Source organism: Rhinopithecus bieti, unplaced genomic scaffold (assembly GCF_001698545.2).
Source record: "Rhinopithecus bieti isolate Rb0 unplaced genomic scaffold, ASM169854v2 scaffold_1234, whole genome shotgun sequence".
Lineage (NCBI taxonomy): Eukaryota > Metazoa > Chordata > Mammalia > Primates > Cercopithecidae > Rhinopithecus > Rhinopithecus bieti.
The window spans coordinates 1,110,907-1,120,340 of NW_016803318.1; the positions used below are offsets into that span (position 1 = coordinate 1,110,907).

General features: G+C 40.2%; 1 pseudogene; it reads right to left on the reverse strand.

Moving 5' to 3' along the window:
* Positions 1-3,892: 3,892 nt before the first annotated feature.
* On the reverse strand, positions 3,893-5,032 carry LOC108531336 (prostaglandin reductase 1-like; annotated as a pseudogene).
* Positions 5,033-9,434: the final 4,402 nt, after the last annotated feature.

Here is a 9,434-nt window from a genome sequence, read left to right on the forward strand (position 1 = left end):
TGCACTCCAGCCCGGGCCACAGAGCAAGGCTCTGTCTCAAAAAAAAAAAAATTAATTAATTAATTTTACCTATTTCTTTTAATTTTAAAGTGACTACTAGAAAATTTGAAATTACACATTTGGCTCACATTTTTCCATTTGTCTACACTACTCTATGGTTTAAAATATGTGTCTTTGATTTATTATAATCTACTTTTAAATGTTGTAATGATATTTCACATATAATTTGAAACGCTTAAAGTAGTATTTTATTCCCCATTCTGTCCCTTGTGCTATTGTTGTCATACATTTTATTTCTGCATGTTATGAACCACACACTAAATTATTTTGATCTTAGAATTAAATTGTCCATTAAAGATCTTAAAAATGAGGGGAATAGTCTTTTTTATGTACCCACATACATACGATTTGCAGTACTCTTCATTCGTTTGTGTAGATAGAAGTTTGCAAGTTACACCATTTTCCTTATGTCTGGAGAACTTCATTTAACATTTCTTGTAATGTAGACCTGCTTCTGCTTAATTTTCTCAGCTTTTGTTGATCTGAAGAAAAAGTTTTGATTTAGTATTCGTTTTTATCTTTTATTTTGATTTTTATTTTACTTTAAGTTCTGGGAATATGTACAGAACATGCAGATTTGTTACACAGGTATACCTGTGCCATGGTAGTTTGCTGCACCTATTGACCTGTCCTCTAAGTTCCCTCCCCTCACCTCCCAACTCCCAACAGGCCCTGGTGTGTGTCATTCCCCTCCCTGTGTCCATCTGTTCTCATTGTTCAACTCCCACTTCTGAGTGAGAACATGCGGTGTTTGGTTTTCTGTTCTTGTGTTAGTTTGCTGAGGATGATCGCTTCCAGCCTCATCCATGTCACTGCAAAGGACATAATCTCATTCCTTTTTATAACTGTATAGTATTCCACGGTGTATATGTACCACATTTTCTTTATCTAGTCTATCATTGATGGGCATTTGGGAGTTCCATGACTTTGCTATTATAAATAGTGCTGTAATAAACATACGTGTGCATGTGTCTTTATAGCAGAATGATTTATATTCCTTTGGGTATATACCCAGTAATGGAATTGCTGGGTCAAATGGTATTTCTGGTTCTAGATCCTTGAGGAATCGCCTTACTGTCTTCCACAATGGTTGAACTAATTTACATTCCCGCCAAGAGTGTAAAAGTGTTCCTATTTCTCCACAGCCTCGCCAGCATCTATTGTTTGTTGACTTTTTAATAATCCTCATTCTGACTGGCATGAGATGGTATCTCATTGTGGTTTTGACTTGCATTACTCTAATGATCAGAGATGTTGAACCTTTTTTCATATGTGAGTTGGCCCTGTAAATGCTTTCTTTTGAGAAGTATCTGTTCATGTACTTGACCTAGTTTTTGATGGAGTTGTTTCTTTTTGTAAATTTGTTTAAGTTCCTTGTAAATTCTAGATATTAGCCCTTCATCAGATGGGTAGGTTGCAAAAAATTTCAACCATTCTGTAGGTTGCCTGTTCACTCGTGATAGCTTCTTTTGCTGTGCAGAAACTGTAGTTCAATTAGATCCCATTTGTCAATTTTAGCTTTTGTTGCAATTGCTTTTAGTGATTTCATCATAAAATCTTTGACCATGCCTATGTCCTGAATGGTGTTGCCTAGATTTTCTTGCCCTTGTCTTGTTTCAGTTTTCAAAGGGAATGCTTCCACCTTTTGCACATTCAGTATGATATTGGCTGTGGGTTTGTCATAAATAACTCTTAGTATTTTGAGACATGTTTCTTCAATACCTAGTTTATTGAGAGTTGTAAACATAAAGGAATGTTGAATTTTATCAAATGCCTTTTCTGCATCCATTGAGATAATCACGTAGTTTTTGTCTTTGGGTCTGTTTATGTGATGGATTACATTTATTGATTTGTGTGTGTTGAACCAGCCTTGCATCTCAGCAATGAAGCTGACTTGTTCGTGGTGGATATGTTTTTTGATGTGCTACTCGATTTGGTTTGTCAGTATTTTATTGAAGATTTTTGCATCGATATTCATCAGGAATATTGGCCTGAAGTTTTCTTTTTTTGTTGTGTCTCTGCCAGGCTTTGGTATCAGGATGATGCTGGCCTCATAAAATGAGTTAGGAAGGAGTCCCTCCTTTTCAATTGTTTGGAATAGTTTCAGAAGAAAAGGTACCAGCTCCTATTTGAACCTCTGGTAGAATTTGGATGTGGATCCATCTGGTCGTGGGCTTTTTTTGGTTGGCAGGCTATTAATTACTGCTTCAATTTCATAACTTGTTATTGATCTATTCAAGGATTTTACCTCTTCCTGGTTTATTCTTGGGAGGGTGTATGTGTCCAGGAATTTCTCCATTTCTTCTAGATTTTCTAGTTCATTTGCGTAGAGGTGTTTATGGTATTCTCTGAAGGTAGTTTGTATTTCTGTGGGGTCAGCAATGATATCACCTTTATCATTTTTTATTGTGTCTATTTGATTCTTCTGTCTTTTCTTTTTTATCAGTCGAGTTAGTGGTCTATTTTGTTAATTTTTTCAAAAAACAAAAACAGCTCCTGGATTCATTGATTTTTTTTGGAGGGCTTTTCGTGTTTCTATCGCCTTCACTTCTGCTCTGATGTTAGTTATTTCTTGTGTTCTGCTGGTTTTTTAATTAATTTGCTCTTGTTTCTCTAGCTCTTTTAATGATGAAGTTAGGTTGTCAATTTGAGATTTCTAGCTTTTTGATATGGACATTTAGTGCTATAAATCTCCCTCTTAACAGTGCTGTAGCTGTATCCTAGAGATTCTGGTACATTCTCTCTTTGTTCTCATTGGTTTCAAAGAACTTCTGGATTTCTGCCTTAATTTTGTTATTTACCCAGGAGTCATTCAGGAGAAGGTTGTTCAATTTCCATGTAATTTTGTGGTTTTGAGTTAATTTCTTAATCCTGAGTTCTAAATAGATTGCACTATGGTCTAAGAGACTTTTGTTATGATTTCAGTTTTTCCATTTGCTGAGGAGTGTTTTACTTCTAATTATGTGGTCTGTTTTAAAGTAAGTGCTACGTGGTGCTGAGAAGAATGTATATTCTGTTGATTTGGGGTGGAGAGTTCTGTAGATGTCTGTTAGGTTCACTTGATCCAGAGCTGAGTTCAAGTCCTGAATATCCTTGTTGATTTTCTGTCACATTGATCTAATATTGACAGTGGGGTGTTAAAGTCTCCCGCTATTATTGTGTGAGAGTCTAAGTCTCTTTGTAGGTCTCTAAGAACTTGTTTTATGAATCTGTGTGCTCCTGTATTGGGTGCATATATATTTAGGATAATTAGCTCTTCTTGTTGAATTGATCCCTTTACCATTATGTAGTGCCCTTTTTTGTCTTTTTTTTTAAATTTTATTTTATTTCACATTCCGGGATACATGTGCAGAATGTGTAGCTTTGTGTCATAGGTAAACATATGCCATAGTGGTTTGCTGTACCTATCAACCCATCACCTAGGTATTAAGCTGCACATGCATTAGCTATTTATCCTGATGCTCTCCTTTCTCCCACCCCCCATAGGCTCCAGTATGTGTTGTTCCCTTCCCTGTGTCCATGTTTTCTCATTGTTCAGCTCCCACTTATGAGTGAGAACATGCAGTGTTTGGAAAACTTTCAAACTCCAAAGCCATTATTTTCTACCACAACTCAGAAGAAGCTTTAGTGAACAGTGAAGTGGCTTCTTGTTGTTGACTGTGAAATTTTGATCTTCCATCACTAATTACATACCACTTAAATATATTTTATTAGGTAGGTCAAACCCATTACAAGTACTATTTCTTAGACATTTAAAGTAGTATACATTTTGCTAAATGGTGAAAATTAAGTAATCACCTGAATGGCCTTCAGATTCCATGTGTCATTTTTTTCATGTTTTCACTATTGTTTTCTCCAAATTATTTCCTTTCAGCATTCCCATAAATGCAGCTGGCATGTTTTCAGATCCTTCAATAATATATTCCTGGTACTGTATTTGCCCCTCTGAGATCCATTTCAGCAAGTCCTTTAGAGCTTTTTGGTGGGCATCTCCTTGCCAACAGGTCACGATGAACCCTTCCATGTGAAGCTCCTGATAGATAACAATCTCTGGGGTTGGGCCTGGGGGAAGTGGGCTGGTGCCACCATGCCTGGCTAATTTTTGTATTTTTAGTAGAGAAGGGGGTTTCACCGTGTTGGCCAGGCCAGTCTCAAACTCCTGACCTCAGGTGATCCACCTGCCTCAGCCTCCCAAAGTGCTGGGATTACAGGCATTATATGTAGATATGCATATGTTATATGTAGAGATAGCTCTATATATGGCAATTCTTCCAAATTTCTTCATCTGGGAGATAACAGTGTTTGAAAACTCTCCACTTACATTATCAAAATAACAATTATAACCATCAGGAAAGGCTTTCTTTAAATTCAAAGTTTCTTCAAAGACTCTACTGTCTTGTAGTTAAAGACAACATCAAATCCAAGCTTTTTAAGGTAGGCAATCTTTTCGTCAGACGCTACTGCTCCAACTATTTTGCAGCCCTTGAGCTTTGCAGTCTTCCCCAAAACAGAGCCCACAGCTCCAGCTGCTGCGTTAACCATCACTGTTTCTCCACCCTTCACACCACAGATGTCAAGTAGGCCAAAGTAGGCAGTCAGGCCTGTCATGCTAACTGTCCCCAGAGTCAGAGACAGTGGTACTGTGTCAGGCCACTCTGTTGGCAGCTTTTCCAGATCTTTTCCATCAGAAATGGAGTGTGCTGTTTACCCTGAAGGAGCCAGTATAATGTTCCTGTTGGTAAGGCTGCGTTTTCACTTTCCACAAATCTAGCCACTTGCTGACCCATCATTGTATCACCTTCAGTCTTTTGGCTGCCACTCTCGTGTAAGGGTCCACAGTGAGGAACAAAGCTTCAAGCAGGACGTCTCTATTTTTTAAGGGTGAGAGCTCAGCGATCTTCAACTCAAAGTCACCATTAGTAGGATTGCCAACAAAGTGCTTCTTCAGGGTCCATCTCTTAACATGAACCATCCTGAAGCTCAGGAGCCCGAGGAGTCCACCGTCTGGGGATGGCGGCTGGGACTGCCTTCTTTGTCTTTTTTGATCTTTGTTGGTTTAAAGTCTGTTTTGTCAGAGACTAGGATTGCGACCCCTCCTTTTTTTTTTTTTTTTTTTTTTTTAATCTTTCCATTTGGTTGGTAAATTTTACTCCATCCTTTTATTTTGAGCCAATATGTGTCTTTGCATGTGAGATGGGTCTCCTAAATACAGCACACTGATGGGTCTTGACTCTTTATCCAGTTTGCCAGTCTGTGTCTTTTAGTTGGAGCATTTAGCCCCTTTGCATTTAAGGTTCATTTCTTTGTTTTGTTTTGGACAAGGTTTCACTCTTGTTGTCCAGGCTGGAGTGCAATGGTGTGATCTCAGCTCACTGTAACCTCTGCCTCCTGGGTTCAAGCAATTCTGCCTAAGCCTCCCAAGTAGCTGGGATTACAGGTGCCCACCACCATGTCCAGCTAATTTTTGTATTTTTAGTAGAGACAGGGCTTTCACAATGTTGGCCTGGCTGCTCTCAAACTCCTGACCTCAGGTGATCCACCTGCCTTGGCCTCCCAAAGTGCTGGGATTACAGGCGTGAGCCACCACTCCCAGCCAAGGTTAGTATTGTTATGTGTGAATTTGATACTGTCATTGTGATGCTAGCTGCTTATTTTGCACACTAGTTGATGCAGTTTCTTCATAGTGTCATTGGTCTTTATATTTTGGTGTGTTTTTTGCAGTGACTGGTACCAGTTTTTCCTTCCCATATTTAGTGTCTCCTTCAGGAGCTCCTGCAAGGCAGGTCTGGTGGTGACAAAATCCCCAGCATTTGCTTGTCTGGAAAGGATTTTATTTCTCCTTCGCTTATGAAGCTTAGTTTGGCCAGCTATGAAACTCTGGGTTGGAAATTCTTTTCTTTAAGAATGTTTGATATTGGCTACCAATCTCTTCTGGCTTATAGGGTTTCTGCTGAAAGGTCTGCTGTTAGTCTGATGGGCTTCCCTTTATAGGTGACCTGACCTTTCTCTCTGGCTGGCCTTAACAATTTTTCCTTCATTTCACCTTGGTGAATCTGACAGTTATGTGTCTTAGGGTTGATTTTCTCATGGAGTATCTTAGTGGTGTTCTCTGTATTTTCTGAATTTGCATGTTGGCCTGTCTTGCTAGGTTGCGGAAGTTCTCCTGGATGATATCCTGAAGTGTGTTTTCCAGCTTGTTTCTATTCTCCCCATCTCCTTCAGGTACTCCAGTCAATCATAGGCTTGGTCTTTTTACATAGTCCCATATTTCTTGGAGGCTTCATGTGCTCCTTTTTATTCTTTCTTTCTCTAATCTTTTCTGCATGCCTTATTTCAGCAAGGTGGTCTTCAAACTCTGATATCCTTTATTCCACTTGGTCGATTTGGCTGTTGATTCTTGTCTATGCTTCACGAAGTTCTCATGTTGTGTTTTTCAGCTACATCAGGTCATTTATGTTCCTTTTTAAACTGGTTATTCTAGTTAGCAGCTCCTCTAATCTTTTATAAAGGTTTTTTGCTTCTTTGCATTGGCTCAGATCATGGTCCTTCAGCTCAGCAGAGGTATTTTTATCACCCATCTTCTGAAGCCTACTTCTATCAATTCATCCATCTCATCCTCTGTCTAATTCTGTGCCCTTGCTAGAGAGGCACTGCAATCATTTGAAGGAGAAGGGGCACATTGGCCTTTTGGGTTTTCAGCATTTTTTCATTGATTTTTTTCTTATCACCATGAGTTTGTCTAGTTTCGATCTTTGAAGCTGCTGACTCTTGGATGGGGTTTTTGTGGGGACTTTTTTGTTGTTGATGATGCTGTTGTTGTTGCTTTTGTTTTTCTTTCAATGGTAAGGTCCCTCTTCTGTAGGGCTGCTGCAGTTTGCTGGGATTTCATTTCAGACTGTATTCCTCTGGTTCACTCCTGTGCCTGCAGATGTCACTCAAGAAGGCTGGAGAACAGCAAAGATAAGTGCCTCCTCCTTATTCTGGGACCTCTGACCTCAAGGGGCACCAGCCTGATGCCAGTAGGATCGCTCCTGTATCGGATGTCTGACAACCCCTGTTTCAGGGTCTCACCTTGTTGGGTGGCACAGGGAACAAGACCTGTTTAACCAAGCACTTTGTCCCTTGGTGGAGAGGGTGTGCTTTGCTGGGGGAAACCCACTCATCTGGGCTGCTGGGATGACTCAGAACTACCAGGAGGAAAGGTTAAGTCTGCTGGTCAACAGAGACTATGGCCACCCCTACCCCAAGGGGGTCAGGCCCAGGGAGATCAGGGTCCTGTCCTGGAGTCTCTGGCTGGAGTTGTTAGAGTTCCTGCAGGGGGACCCCACCCAGGCCTGAAGAGGCACTCTGGCCACAGTCTGCCACACCCAGTGTGTTGAGCTGTGGGAGACACCTCTTGGGACCAAGCTGTCCTGCCTCACTGGCTCCAGCAGTGGACAAGTGCAGCCTGGAGCTATAGAGATGGATGCCGCCCTTCTGCCACCCAGGGAGCTTAGTGTGATAAGCAGTTATGAGTCCTAGTGCTGGCTGCTGCCCCTTCCCCAAGGAGCTCAAATGGTGTAGACAGCAGGCAGCTGCAACTGTGGTGCTGGTCACCCCTCTTCCCTGTAACTTGGCAGGCTTAAGCAGATTCTAGCTGAGAGGGACCCTAGGCCCCAGTGGTGTGGGTTCGCGAGTGGGATCTTCCAATCCATGGACTGCACTGTTCCATGGAAAAAGCAGTTTCCCCAGCCGGGTAGCACTCTCACTTACCTCCACCCTTGGCTTGGGGCGTGGGGTCTCCCCTGCCCCGTGTGGCTCTCGGCTGTGCAGTCATACCACACTGCTCTTCCTTCCTTTCCATGGATCACACCAGCCCCTTAGTTCTGGTGAGACATCCTGTATACCTTGTTTGCTGGTGCAGGATTCACATGCTATTATGGTTCTTTCGTTGGGAGCCTCTGATCGCTGCTGCTTCTAGTTGGCCATCTTGTCCCCCAACTTAGTATTCATTTCTGAGCGATAATTTCACTGGATAGAAAATTGTGGGTAGACAAGGGTTTTGTTTTGTTTTGTTTTGTTGTTTTTGTTGTTTTGCGGGGGGTTGTTCTGTTTTGTTACCAGTACTTAAGAGTCACTGTCCCATTGTTTTTATATGTAAGTAATTTCTTATAAGAAATCCATACTAATCTTTTTCCTATGTGTATGCAATGTCTTTTTCTAGTTGTTCTGATATATGTAAAGTATCTTTTTTTAGTCAACCAGTTTTCTAGTTTTCAATAACTTGATTGTTGTATGCTTTGGAGTGGTTTGGGGTGTGTGTGTATGTGTGTCTCTTTCTTGAAGATTAGATTTTTTATTCTCTGTATTTATAACTTTCAAAAAAAATTAGAAACTGTTGAGCCATTATTTTTCTGCCCCAGTCTGTCTCATCTCTTCTGAGACACCAAATATGTGTATACCATGTGCTTTAATATCCCCACAAGTCACTGAGACTTTATCAGTCTTCTTTTTCTCTTTGATGCATTTTGGATATATTCTATTGCTATGTCTTTAATATTTTCTTCTACAGTCTCTGACATGCCATTAGTCTTATCCAGTAAATTTTTTATCCTGGTGTTTTGTTACCTCTAGGAGTTCTACTGTGTCCATATTTATATCTTCCATTTATCTCATTATGTTCATGTTTATTTTATATTTTTGAACATATGAACATATTTATAGTATCTGTTTTAACATCCTTATCTACTAGTTCTATCATCTTTTTCATTTCTGAGTCTGTTTCTATTGTCTGCATGTTCTCTGGGTGACACGGTTTGGCTGTGTCCCTATCCAAATCTCATCTTGAATTGTAACTCTCACAATTCCCACATGTCATAGGAGGAGCCTGGTGGGAAGTTATTGAATCATGGGGGTGGGTCTTTCCTGTGCTGTTCTCATGATAGTGAATAAATCTCACGAGATCTGATGGTTTTAAAAACAGGAGTTTCTCTGCACAAGCACTCTTCTCTTGACTGTTACCATGTGAGACGTGCCTTTCACCTTCCACCATGATTGTGAGGCCTCCAAAGCCAAGTGAGACTGTAAGTCCAATAAACCTCTTTCTTTTGTAAATTGCCCAGTCTCGGGTATGTCTTTATCAGCAGTGTGAAAACGGACTAATACACCTGGTTATGGGCCTTATTTTTCTGCCTAATGTTTAACACTTTTTATTAGACGTTGGACATTGTAAATTATATATGGCTGGTTGCTGGATTTTTTTTTTTTTGCATTAAAAAAAAAAGATTGTTGGAGTTTGTTCTCTCCAGCAGTTAAATTACTTGTGTTGTTTTATTCTTTTGAAAGTTGTTTTTAAGTTCTTTCAGGGTAAGTCTATAGTCTTCTTTATTCTAGGG